The following is a 14,620-nucleotide window of genomic DNA, read 5'->3' on the forward strand; positions in this document are numbered from 1 at the left end:
TCTTTTTAGCATTTTTATATATTATAATTTTTCTTTGTCTTTTAAGATAAAATATCCATTTAAAAAGAACATTTTTGGAAATTCTGTTTCGAAATTTTTTTTCAATCTTTGAACATTTTTTTTTTAATATTTGTTATTTATGTTTATGTTTAATGGAAAACGGAAATCATTTGTTCTGGCACTATGCGCCCAGTGATCGGCGCGGGAGCACTTAATCATCATCGTCAGACTATTTTTTGTGGCACCCCGTTTAGTCTTAATGTTAAGCCAACCATTAACTGCCGATTTAAGAGCTGAAATATGAGGTGTGTTCAAAAAGTATCGGTAATTTTGTCGCCTTCAAAGTAATACCCATGAGATATTATGCACTTGTGCCAACGTTTTTTCCAATCTTCGAAGCACTTCAAAAAATCATTTTTTTTATCTTGTTCAGCTCCTTCTTGCCGCCTTTATCTCGTCAATCGTAGCGTAGCATCGTCCTTTCATGTGCCTCTTCAGTTTCGGGAACAAGAAAAAGTGACAGTGGGCCAGATTTGGAGAATACGGTGGTGGCTGTGGCATCATTAGTGAGTTGTTTTTGTCCAAAAAGTCGCGCACAAGCAACGAAGTGTGAGCAGGGGCGTTATCGTGATGCAAGAACCAATTTTTGTTCTTTCACAAATCCGGGCGTTTCTGGCGGATTGCTTTACGCAAATTGTGCATAACTTACAGGTAATATTCCTTATTGACCGTTTTACCCTATGGCAAAAACTCATGATGCACAACGCCCCTACAATCGAAGAAAACGGTAATCAAAAAGTTTACATTCGACCGAACTTTGCGTGCCTTTTTCGGTCTTGGTTCGTGCGGCAGCTTCCATTGAGATGATTGCAAGATAACGTGCAAGCAAAGCAGCTATCAACCATTAACTGGACATTCAAAATGTCCGCACTCGTCGGCATGAGTGAGAGACATGAGTACCAACATATCGCCACAAAAAAATTTGAACACACCTCGTATGAAGTTGAAGTTGCCATTTGTGAGATACGTCTCAAAACCCGCGAAAATTTACTAAAAAATTATGTTTATGGAATGGGCTACTATAAAGCCAGACATGGAATCATTTCAATATAATTATGATCAATTTTTAGTGGCATGACTTACACTTTACAAAAATGAAGGAATAATTAAAAAATATTCATGCGTATTTTATTTATACCCGAGGTAAATAAAATTCTAAGCGCGGGATGGGCCACTCTGTAGTTTGTTGCCTTTAATGAGCTTTAAATAATTCATTCAAGTCCATAGACTGATTATTGATACAAAGTCTGAAGCCGTACTAATTACGCACTAACTGTCGGAGATCTCGAAAACTGTGACTTGAAATTTTCAAGTTGGTTAAATTTTGCGCAATACTGCATGGAAAAATAACAAATTTATGTGTCTCAGCAAAAATTGCAAGCATGCAAACATACATACAGAGATACAAACGTAGCAACTAAGGCATGCCGCACTTTCTGCGCAAACGTATTTTTCTTGTTTTATTTAGTTTTTATTTTTTTTGGTTGTATGTGTATAGTATGTATGTTTATTCTGGTACTTCTTCACTTAGTTTATTTTTATAGTTTCATTGTTTAGCTGTCACTTACTGGCTGGTTTTTGTCTGCCATCTGCCACAAATAAAACGCATTTGTTTTCCGGCAAGTTTTTGCCATTGTTCCTTTTGTTTTCCATAATTGTTTGCGTTTTGCCAAAGTGTCATCAATGACAGTGTTCATGACAGTAATGTATCGCACAGTGCATCATTTTACAAACAAAAACAGAACTCGTAATTGCGCACCTCTTTATTATAGTATCGATATTGTCCAAAATATAACCCGAGCCAGCAAAATATAATCGCAGCCCACGGAAAAAAAATTTGGACTTCACTTTCTAATTTGTATGTTTTAAGTGTTTAAGTTTTAATATAAAAAAATGTTTAAATGTTAAGTAAACTTGTTTCAAAGTTAATAGTTGGAATATACACTAATTTTTACCCCATGATATTTTAGGATATTTGAGTGAGAGCTAAAGAAAAAAAACTTGGAAGAAGACTCAAAAGTATTTGGGCGTATAAAGGGTTTGATTGAAAAGTAATGAGCCTTATTTGTTTTAAGCAGTTTTATTAAACCTTTTGACTTATACAACTAATATTCTTCAAAATAGGACCCTTGAGCGTCAATACACCGCTGATAGCGGTCCTTCCACTGCAGGAAACATTTTTTAAACTCATCCGCCGGAATCGCATTCAATTCGGCTGTCACAGTTTTTTGGATCGCCTCGATGGAGTCGAAACGCCTCCCCTTCAGCTTTCTTTTCACGCACGGGAACAAGAAGAAGTCCGGAGGGGACAGGGCTGGGCTGGGCTGTAGGGAGGGTGGGGACGCACCGGAACCCACATCTTGGCCAATGCAGAGGTGCAGAGGAAGGCGGTGTGCGCCGGCGCATTGTCGTTATGAAGGGTCCAATTGTTGACGAGGTCGGGCCGAACCCGGCGACGCGGTTTTTCAGCCGAAGGAGCATTTCTTTGTAAAATGCCGGTCAATGTTCAAAAATTCTCTAACCGGGTTCACATCTTCGTCCGTTTGCGTTGTCGTAGAAAACTGTAGACTTTTCAAACAAATTAATATTGTTTTTTATTTAACAACTTTCCCCATTTTAATATGTTTCGAAAAAAAATATCTTTTCCGTTTCTTTCTTTTTTCTTTTTTTCTAGTCTCTAAAATGAACTATTTTCTTTAAAATAAAATTACGTCACCGATTTAAATGGAAAAGTTACTTATAAATCATAGAAAATTAAAAAAAAATAATAAAATTAAATAAATTAAAAAAAACATAGAAAATTGTAGACTTTCAAAGAGATTAATATTTTTTTTTATTTAACAACTTTCTCCATTTTAATATGTTTCGAAAAAAACTTATTTTTTTAGTTTCTCTATTTTTTCTTTTTTTCTACTCTCTAAAATAAACTATTTGCTTTAAAATAAAATTATGACACTGTTTAAACTGAAAACTTACTTACAAATTTACAAATTATAAAACAATTTAAAAAAATTTAAATTTTCTAAGTTTTACAAAAATTTAAAAGATTTTTATATTACAACTTTTTCCATTTTAACATCTTTTGAAAAAAAAAAATTTTTTTTGCTTCTTTCAATTTTCCTTAAAATAAAATTATGGCAGTTTTTTTTTTAATTAAAAACTTACTTACAAATCATACATAATTTTAAAAATTCGGCTTTTCCAGCTTTTCAAAAAAATATATTTTTATTTTACAATTTTCTCCTGTTTAACATCTTTGAAAAAACCTTTAAAACTTTCTCCAATTTAACATCTAGGTTTTTAGTGATTCTTTTAATTTCCTTTAAATAAAATTATGGCCCTTTTTTAAATTGAAAACTTACTTACAAATTATAAAAAATTAAAAAACTTAAAAACTGCAGATGTTTCAAAAAATCTATATTTTGGTTCATTTTACAACTTTCTCCGTTTTAATATGCTTCTTAAAATCAAAATATTTTATTTATAATAGCATTTCTTTTAAATTTTTTAAATAAAATTATGACATTTATTGAAATTGAAACCTTACTTAAAAATCATAGAAAATTAAAAATTCCAAATTAAAACAGTGCGTGTAGCGTAGTAATCATAACAGAAGTGAAACTTTCAAGGCAGACAAAGAAAGAGCGAGAGACCAGAGAGAATGAGAGAGAAAGAGAGAAAGAATATATATCTAAATAAATTCTCAACATTTGCAGAGAATAGAAATAGACAAAATTTTCAAAAATATGGCGTTAGTGCTGTACGTTTACGCGTCACTCTCTTTCTCTCTCTGTTATATTCTAACGCCTTGTATATAATGTATACGTGGTTCTCTCTCGCTCCTACAATACGAGTAACGTTGTACGACTTAGACTAGAGCCTTAGCGTAGGAGTGGGAGAAAAGACAAAGCACCGCATAAAAGGGAGGCGTGAATAGCCTAAAGTGTATCTAAGGTATATATAAGGTATAGCTCTCTCTCCCCTTTTCCTCTAGGTTATATCTTTTTTCTTTCTCGCGGTACGCAAACGCCCAAAATGGTCTTGAAATTTTACTCTCCATTCTCGCTCGTCCAATGACGCCTAAGAAGTTTCACTTCAAAAATTGTAAATAAGAAAAATGTAGATTAAAAAAAAATTAATATACAGGGTGGCTGATGAAAGCCGCTACCAAAAAAAAATTGAATAACTTTTTTTCTTTTTAAGTTATCTGTTCCATTTTTGTTTTAATTTGCAGATTGATCTTTAAAATTTATTAAAATGGATAACTGGGACACGCAAACAAGAATTTGGATAGTCCGCCGCTATCACGCACAGGAGTCCGTAGTTTTGCTACAAAGAGAGTACAGGCGGATGTTTGGCGGCGATCCCCCGAGCAGATGGACCATAATGAGACTGGTGAATAATTTTGCTGTGCAAGGAACAGTCGCAAGAAGGCCTTATCATCGAAACCCACCAGTTCGGACGGAGGAAACGATCGCTGCTGTAGCTGCAGCTATACAAAGCAATCCAAGGGTTTCAACAAGAAGCTTATCTGCTCAACTTGGTGTCAGCCGACAGTCTTTGCAAACAATAATGCACAAAGATTTAGACTTATTTCCCTACAAAATTCAAATGGTTAACAAACTGAATGCAGCAGACTTGCCGATTCGCTTGGAATTTTGCCAGAAGATCCTGCAAATGGTGGAAGAAGACCAAAACATGTTAAACTGCCTTTTCATGTCTGATGAGGTCCATTTCGTTTTAACGGCAATGTGAACAAACAAAATTGTCGAATATGGAGTACTTCTAATCCACAGATACTCCACGAGACGGAATTGCATCCTCTTCGCGTGACAGTGTGGTGTGCGGTTTCTTCACGCTGTATTGTCGGGCCTTATTTTTTTGAAGAAAATGGTCACACCGTTACGGTTACTGGAGACCGTTATTTGAAAATGCTGAAAGAATTTTTCTATCCAGAACTACGCCGAAAGAGAATTCCTTTCAACTCTGTGTGGTTTCAACAAGATGGGGCAACGTCTCACATAGCCCAGACTGTTATGACAGAGTTGCGACGAAAATTTCCCAATAAACTGATTTCAAGAAACTCCGAATTTCGTTGGCCCCCCAGGTCGCCTGACCTTACTGCACTTGACTTTTTCTTGTGGGGTTTATGTAAACAAGAAGTTTATAAAACAAAGCCAACAAATTTGGATGAACTAAAACAATCCATTCGGGCAACAATTGCGGCTATTCCTGTCGCAACTCTCAAAGCAGCAATGAACCACTTTTTACTAAGATGCCGCACTTGTGTCAACGAGCATGGGGGGCATTTAAATTCAATTATTTTTAAAACTAGTTAAGCTACATTTAATAAAATTTAATGACCTTCAACTTGAAAAAAAATAAAATAAATGAATTCCATACACTAAAAAAAATTTATTTGAGTTTCTTAATGTAGCTAAATTCATCAGCCACCCTGTATTTTTATTTAACCATTTTCTCCGCTTTAATATGTTTAAAAATTTTTTTTTTTTAAGTTTCCTTGCAAATAAATTATGGCACTTTTTAAACTGAAAACTTACTTAGATTTTTACAAATTAAAAAACAAATAAAAAACTTAAACTTTTCAGGATTAAAAATTATAATTTATATATATTTTACAACTTTCTCCATTCAAAAATTTTTAGAAGGAAATAAATATTTTGTTAGTTTATTTAATTTTATTTAAATAAAATTATCCTTTTTGAAATCTCAAACTTACTTACAAATTATATAATTATTAAAAATTTTTAAATCTGTATATTTTTCAAATTTTTTTTTTTTTATTTCACAACTTTCTCCATTTTAACATGTTTTAATAGCCTGAAGTTTTAGCTTTCGTAGAATTTTGCAAATTTCTTAAAAAAAATTGTGACACTTTTTCCAGCTGAAAACTTTAAAAATTTAGGTTCCTATAGAAAATCAGATAAGAGACGAGCAAGCGGGTTTTCGCCCTCACAAGTAGAAGAATCAGTTGAGTGGCGCTCCCCGCTCTACATGCTGTTCGTAGACTTTAAGAAGGCGTTCGACACTATCAAATGCGCAATATGGCTGGCACTGAGTAGAAAGGGAGTTCTCGCCAAGATAATCCGCCTCATTAAAGCTCTCTACGAGAACTCCGAGCTGGCAGTGCTTCACAAAGGCGATATCAGCGATCTATTCACTACCAACACAGGCGAAAGACAAGGTTGTCCCCGGTCGCCCCTTTTTTCGCCATTGTCCTTGATGACGTCATGAGCCAAATGACCCTGCACAAAAAGGCATCGTATGAAGTTTCATAGACATCTTGAGGACCTGGAGTTCGCCGATGACATCTGTCTCCTCTCTCACAAACTCTCCGACATGCAAGCGAAGGTGGACAAACTGGTCGCGCTGGCACACACTGTCGGACTGGAGGTCAACAACGCTAAGACCAAGGCCATGAGAGTTAACCACAACAACGCAGGGCATATATTGGTTGACGGATGCCCGGTGGAATTCGTTGAAAGCTTCTGCTACCTCGGCTGACCTAATTTCAGTCTATTAATTTTTAAGTCAGAGTTCAAGCAAATTTATATAAACGCGTTTATACTTTGTATTGATGAGCGATATATAAATAGTTATTTATGCAAGTCGTGTCTGAAAGTTGTTAAGAGGCATCAGTCCTCAAGTAGTGCATCGGCTTGAGTTAAAAACGGTAAGCGATAATTATGTGTGGCTTTGAATGTAACAAGAAATTCCATAACTAGAGTCGTCTAAATTTTAATCATTTATTTTAACTCTTTAGATAATTGGTGTTTTGTTTTTTTTTGTTTTTTGCTTACAAATTACTCTACAGCGCCAGTACAATGTGCCCGATACCCACCTACCTCGTTGGGTCATTCTTTAATAATTCATTTTCCGATCTTATCGGTTATCGCACTAAAATATTTGCTTAATAGATAAAATGTGTTATAAATCAAATTCTGAAGCCAAAAATTTACTTTCAAATTTAAATTTTTATGCTGTTTCGCTTTCCTGCCACTGCACAAAGTCTGCTTATCATTCTGCGCAGATTCTCAAGCGACTATTGTTTTTGAGCACGAAAAACCATGAAACTATAATTTTTTTTAGCTTTTCTATCATTCCGTAAGAACCCACTGTGCCTGCTCAATATCGCAAATAGCCATCAATACCAACACGGCAAACATCATTAGCAAAGGCTAGATCTCCCTCGGCACTCAGCTGTGTTCTCCCTCTCTTTAGCTCCACCACTCTACTATGTTACCACCAATTCACTGGAAAAGTGGGTCAGAAGACACTTAAGTACATATTGTTGGTGTAGTTACTAGCAGTTGTTGTCGTGACGGACAACTAAAAATGTTGCAAAATCAAACGAATATAAGTGTGAGTATGTAGGAATGTATTCATGTAAGTATGCATGTATGTACGTATGCATGTGCCGTGACTATCTCACCGCTGTGACGTATTGTTTATCATGTCTATACTAATGTCTGCTTTAATTGCTGATAGCTCTGGACTTTGAGATATTTAAATAATAAATTCTTATTTTTTCGCTATTATCTGCTTGGCAGATTTTTAAAAGTCTGTTTATAAATATTATTTAAATTATAATAAATACTATTTCTTATTGTCTTAGCTGACTTTTATTGCTGATTAGGCAGTTTTGTAGCGATTTGTATTATTTTCTGGTTCGCGTATCTGCTGTATAGGTATTTTGTATGGTTTTTGTGTACGTGGTTTGATTATAATTCCCGTTTTGTTTTATTTTGTTGGTAATGGCTAAGCCAGTCCTATACTGAGGGGTTAGACCACCGTAGTGGTGGGAAAAGTAAGCGTAATTTGGGAAGTGGGGTAATGATATAAATCGAAATTCTGAAAAAGGGCATTTATTGTACACACACACTAACATACCATAAAGTGTGTAGGCTAGGTTAGGTTAGGTTTGGCAGCCGCATCCCACATAGAGAGAACGATGCCACTTAGACCACGAAATGGGTCCGTTGTGAGCCGCGGAGGATGGGCTACATTTCCCTCTCCATATTGAACCATGCTGAGCTTTTGATAAAGCGTAAAAGGTTGTTGATGCCTAAAGTGAATAGATTATCTATATTCGTTAAAAGAGGTGTTGAATTGTTTCCAACTCCTCCTCATCTCTGCAGCTACGACAGAAATCATGCGTGTAAACGTCTAATCTCCCTGCATGATTTCCTATGAGACATTGTCCTGATTCAGTTTTATAAAACTCTTGGATAGACGTAAATTTAGCCTAGCAATTCCACAGGTGTTTACGCTAATCCATCTTTGATTTGCAGAACTCATTGGTGCGTCCTTAATGAGAAGCTTACAAGTTGCGAGAGGTATCTCCATAAAATTACTTATGTCTGGCATACAGGTACCTTCTCTTGCAAGTTGGTCTGCCCTACAGATGCCCGGTATATCTCTGTGGCCTGGCACCCAGCATAAGATTATACGATATTGTTTGGCCATCTCATTTAGAGATTGACGACAATGTGAGACACTCCGTGATGTTGTTTGGAATGCATCCAGGGTTCGTAGGGCAGCTTGGCTATCCGATAGAATGCAGCTTTCCATTGATGATATTCTGTTTATCTTTAACCATTTTAAGGTTTCATGAATAGCGTTTATTTCTGCTTGAAAAACACTACAGTGATCTGGTAGTTTAAAGGATTCACTGAGAGATAGCTCTTCGCAAAATAACCCTGATCCTACACCGGTGTCCATTTTAGATCCGTCAGTGTAAATCTTAACGGGTGTGTTGGGTGTTAGATCTTCTTCAAACCATTCCAGTCTAGAATGCGAGGGCGATAATCACAGTCACTGGGTATATCCGTGAAGGAGTCTAAGATGGTTGAATGTCCATGTGTGACAGTTCTCCATTGTGAGCTCGCTTTGAGCCTTAAAGCGGAGCAGGTACTTTCGAAAAACCAATGTTGAGTGCAAAACACGTTGAAAAACTAGTGGAATGGGCGAAGGAAAACTTGCACCGCGATTGGGGCAACGTTATTTTTTCTGATGAATCCTCCTTCTGGGCATTTCAGAGCATCAAACACGCCTAGGCAACCTCCACCTGTAGGATGCTTCAACGGACTGTTAAACACCCCGTCAAGGTCCATGTTTGGGGGTGCTTCTCAAACAAAGGTTTCGGTACTTTGTTCTTATTTACCAAGAATTTAAATGCCGAAAAAATGAATAAATATATCAATCCAAATACCATCTGCTAAGCAATGGTATATCAAGAAAAATGAAAGCTGGATCCTTCAAGAGGTTAGGTTAGGTTAGGTTGGTATGGTTGCCCAGGGAATGGGCACACTTGGACGAAGAAAGATTCGTCCTTTGTGATACCATTATGAAGGGGGTGCGGTGAGAGAGAAAGACCGACGGGATGCACCTCATCCTCCATACATCCAGCGCAAAAAGGACTCTTGGTGATTCCAAGTCTCACAGCATGCATTCCTCGCGCATTTTGTCCTGTGAAAGAACCCACTCCCTCAAGAGGACAACGATCCGAAACATCGGAGTCGAGCGTGTAGCGAGTGGAAGGCGCAAAACGGAGTTGTCACTTTAGATTGGCCAACTCAGTCACCGGATGCAAATCGCATAGAAAATGTGTGGGCTCTGACGAAAAGCTAGCTATGTAATTTAAATCAACTTTCTCGAAAAATTCGGAAAATTTGGAGGTCTTTTCCCTTCAGAATATGCAGAAAAACTAGTGGAAAGTATGCCCCGACGGTGCCAGGCCATAATTGACAATGCAGGAGATTGGACTTGCTACTGAGGTATTTGCATTGAGTATTGACGACCAAATTATCAATAAATATGCGAATTTTCGAAAAATCAATTGTTGTTATTATTTAACAGTGGCCACGCTCTTATGTATCAGACTGTACATATACATATGTCATAAATTGTATAAATTACTATAATGCAAAGTTATACAAAAGAAGATGGTGGCTGAATGGCTTTTGTTCGATCAATCATTATATTTTTTGAAGGCCACCCAGCCGGAGAAACTTAGCCAATTTTGTGTGTGAGTAACTGTAGAAAAGGTAGGATTTTTTTGATATACATATCAATTTTTCAAAAACTGTGTGCTTAAAAAATTTCAAAATTTTCAAAAAAAAGTTGGTAAACATTTAGAAAAAAATACTTTGTAACATATCAAAACAGTCCATCCGTATTTCCGTGCAGAATATTTTAGTGAACGTACAGTTAAAATTTCAAGTAAATTGTTCGCGATTTGTTTGGGTTCGTAGAGTGGCTCTGCAGGAGTGGATCTCTCGAAAGGATCTTGCTTCGCCTGGCAGAATCCCTCACGGATTCAATGGACTCGCAGTACTCCTTCCAGGAGTTGCGTTTTGCATATTTAATGGTTTTTTTGTATTCATTCAAAAATACTTGGTAATTTTCAAAGTTTTTAGTTTGGCAGCATTCGTTAAAAATCCGACTAACCTTCTTTTTCAAGTTGGTCAGCGTCTTGCTCCACCAGGGAGGAAAGTCTTTCTTGCTAAAAGATACTGATCAAGCCACTTTGAAGGCCGTCTGATAGGATAGCTGGAAGTGTACCACCTGCTTGTCCAGTTGATCAGTGGATGAGTAGGAAAAAGTTCGCCTGTTCAATCTATTATTGAAAACCCTATTGAACAGAGACCAGTCGCTTCTTTTAGGGTTCCTGTGGCGAGATATGGTTTCCCGTGCGAAATTGATTTCGAAAAGGATCAACCTGTGATCCGAAAAGGAATTTCTCTGAGAAGCCTTCCAATTATTGACCCTAATGGCAGGCGAATTAGCTGAGAGAGTGATATAAGGAACCTCCTCCCAACCGTTTGATGTTTCCGATGCTGGAAATACAAGCTTGGGGGTGTTGGCCTTGTTCCAAATAAGGAGATTACGGCTAATAATGAAATCAAAAAGAGACTCACCTCGATCATTTATGTTGAGTTTGTGTTTCTTTTCCTCGAGTACCTTCAGGGAGTCTTCAGAAATTAGTAGAAGTACAGTGGACCTATTTTTCTGAGATTCCTCCAAATTGATCATAGACCAGTTATCCAGCCAGTTAGAAACCTCAGGGTTTTGAAGCTTGAGGCTGTGGAAGATCTTCGGACCCTCCAGATTTGCCTTCGGTAGCCAAATGCGGTCTCTGAGTCTTCTTGGGATCTCCGAAGCTGGGATGAGCTTAGGTGAAAGCCCCTCTCAGGCATTGCTGACCTCAGCAACGCACCTCTCCAAGAAACCCCTGGAGAACTCATCGGCACACTTGATCACCCTACAGCCACGGCAGATATCTCCCGAGTCGAAAATAGGTACCTGTCCTTGGTTTGCCATGAGGTATTCGACGATCATTTCTGACAGCCTCCCTCAGGTTCCAAGGAGTTGTATGTGATTGCAGGTCGGTAGTTTCCTCGCGGCCATGATTTCGTACTCCGAAACTACGGCCTTAAATCTGGCCTTGTCCCCTGCATCGCGATCATCTGGTTTACCGGCCAATTCATTCTTAGCTATCTTACCCATATTCGAGCTCTCGATTTTGTTCGCAAATTGAGTACCCATAGATCCGTTTAATGCTCATTGCTAGAAAATGTTCGGGCATGAGTTCGACTATACCGAACTTCTTCCAGTAATTCGAGCATGAATTTTGATTATTTTGTTTTTGTTTTGTTTTGGGAACCTTTTTTTTACTTTTACAAGTTATTTATACACAGCGCTAACGACATTGGAAACCTAAAGAAATGTTGGCAAAATAAAATTTTCAATTTTCCTTTAGCTGTTTGTGCGAGAGAAAGTGTCGAACAAACCTTTGAGCAGATGAGCAATGAATTACGAGTATCGGCCACTCGCACTGCTGGATACCCTAGTGTTTGGAACTCTAGAATGTTATTAGTCTCAATCTACTGGCTTACACTGGTTTACAAATCATTAATAATTTTTTTTAACCAAGAATTAGACCTTTCAATTCCTATGTGAAATCAGTCGCTAAGTTAGAACGCATGAGAATAAAAATACTTTATAATTGCAATTTTTTTCTTTAGGGTAAATAATTTTTTGTCGATTCAGTGTTAAACTTTGGTCAAAGCGAAAATGTGTATTTTTGTATTCTCATGCGAAAAACTCTTAAATTTATTGGAGCATTTTTTTATTTATATCATAGATTTTTTCTAAAGATTTATATTTTTTCGGAAGATTTATAATTTTTACAGTTTGTGTCGTACATGAATCATATTTGGCACTTGTGAAAGATTTCTATTATTCAAAAGCAATTTTTTTATTTAGTAAAAAAGTTCTTCAAAAACACAATTTGAAGACTGATTTTGCGCCACTTTGTTTATTCCTAAGCAGCTCTCGTAAAGCCATAATAGAGATTTAGAGATTTAGAGATAACTCAATAGAGATAACTCAACATTTTTTTTTATTTAGTTGGAAATTCAAAAGCGAAATTAGATGATTCATTTTTGCCACCTTGTATATTCCTATACAACTCTCGCAAGGTTAAAATAAAGATTTCTATATCTCAACAACATTTTTTTTTATTTAGTTATAAAATTAATCAAAAGCAAAATTAGATGATTAATTTTGTGCCACCTTGTATATTCCTATGCAACTCTCGTAAAGTCAAAATAAAGATTTCTATAACTCAATAGCATTTTTTTTATTTAGTAGGAAAACTATTCAAAAGCAAAATTAGATGATTAATTTTGTGCCACCTTGTATATTCCTATGCAACTCTCGTAAAGTCAAAATAAAGATTTTTATAACTCAACAACATTTTTTTTATTTAGTTATAAAATTAATCAAAAGCAAAATTAGATGATTAATTTTGTGCCACCTTGTATATTCCTATGCAACTCTCGTAAAGTCAAAATAAAGATTTCTATAACTCAATAGCATTTTTTTTATTTAGTAGGAAAACTATTCAAAAGCAAAATTAGATGATTAATTTTGTGCCACCTTGTATATTCCTATGCAACTCTCGTAAAGTCAAAATAAAGATTTCTATAACTCAACAACATTTTTTTTTATTTAGTTATAAAATTAATCAAAAGCAAAATTAGATGATTAATTTTGTGTCACCTTGTATATTCCTATGCAACTTTCGTAAAATCAAAATAAAGATTTCTATAACTCAATAGCATTTTTTTTATTTAGTGGGAAAACTATTCAAAAGCAAAATTAGATGATTAATTTTGTGCCACCTTGTATATTCCTATGCAACTCTCGTAAAGTCAAAATAAAGATTTCTATAACTCGACAACATTTTTTTATTTAGTAGGAAAACTATTCAAAAGCAAAATTAGATGATTAATTTTGTGCCACCTTGTATAGGGTGATCAATTAAGAGGAGTTTTTTTCATTTGCGTTATTTTTACAGATCGCGCGCGAGTTGTGGCAAACTGTCATCGTGGATTTGTTGAACAGCGTTTGGCATTTCATCATGGAAAGACTCACACCGCAACAACGTCTACAAATTGTTCAACTGTATTATGAAAATCAGCGTTCTGTTGCCATACAGCTCGTGAAACAATGACTTTATTGAGAAGTCATTTCGGAGAGCAGCTGATTTCACGTTTAGGACCTGTGAGTTGGCCACCAAGATCTTGTGATATCACACCTTTGGACTTTTTTCTTTGGGGATTCGTGAAGTCCAAGGTCTATGCTGATAAACCAGCTACGATTGAAGCTCTGGAAGCCAACATTACGCGTGTTATTCACGACATACCAGTCGAAATGCTCGAACGAGTGATTGAAAATTGGACCTTCAGAATGGACGACCTTAAGCGTAGTTGCGGCCAACATTTGAATGAAGTCATATTCAAAAAGTAAATGTCAAAGAATGTCCTTTCAAATGATAAATAAAGGTTTGGAACATAATTTACATTTTTGTTTTTTTTTAACTATTGAAAAAAGCACCTCATGATTGATCACCCTGTATATTCCTATATAACTCTCGTTAAGTCAAAATAAAGATTTCTCTCAAAAAATATCATTTTTTTAATTAATAAACAAGTTCTTCAAAAACACGATTGGATGATTAATTTTGCGCCACCTTGTATCGTAAAATGGAACGTAGCGATAAACAAAAGTTAGCTGAACAACGCTCGTCCGCATTTTTTGTAGAACATAAAAAATGCCACACATTCACCTGGTTAGGGTACATCAGTTTGAGAACAAAGAACCAAAATTTGACAGCTCTGACCCAAGCGGAGTAAATGCAACATTATTGAATACATTAGGTTAGGTTGAAAGGATTGTCCATGGAGAGGGCACACTTGGACATTGCACTAAAATACATTACAAAGAAAATGGCATTTGGTTTAAGAAATTATTAAAAAATATTCCGAAATCGTTTATAAATCGAAAATGTTGATATTTTTGCGAAAACAACTTTTTTATTAAACTTTGTAAATATCTTAAAAAAAGAATTCTGATTCAATGATAGAAAACTAAATTACCTTTAATTTGTTATACCACTGGTTTTCATCGGTTAACGGATTCTTCCGACATTCGTGCCATTTCTATTTATACAGATTTTCAGACCCAGCGACCC

Source organism: Anastrepha obliqua, chromosome 5 (assembly GCF_027943255.1).
Source record: "Anastrepha obliqua isolate idAnaObli1 chromosome 5, idAnaObli1_1.0, whole genome shotgun sequence".
Taxonomy (NCBI): Eukaryota; Metazoa; Arthropoda; class Insecta; order Diptera; family Tephritidae; genus Anastrepha; species Anastrepha obliqua.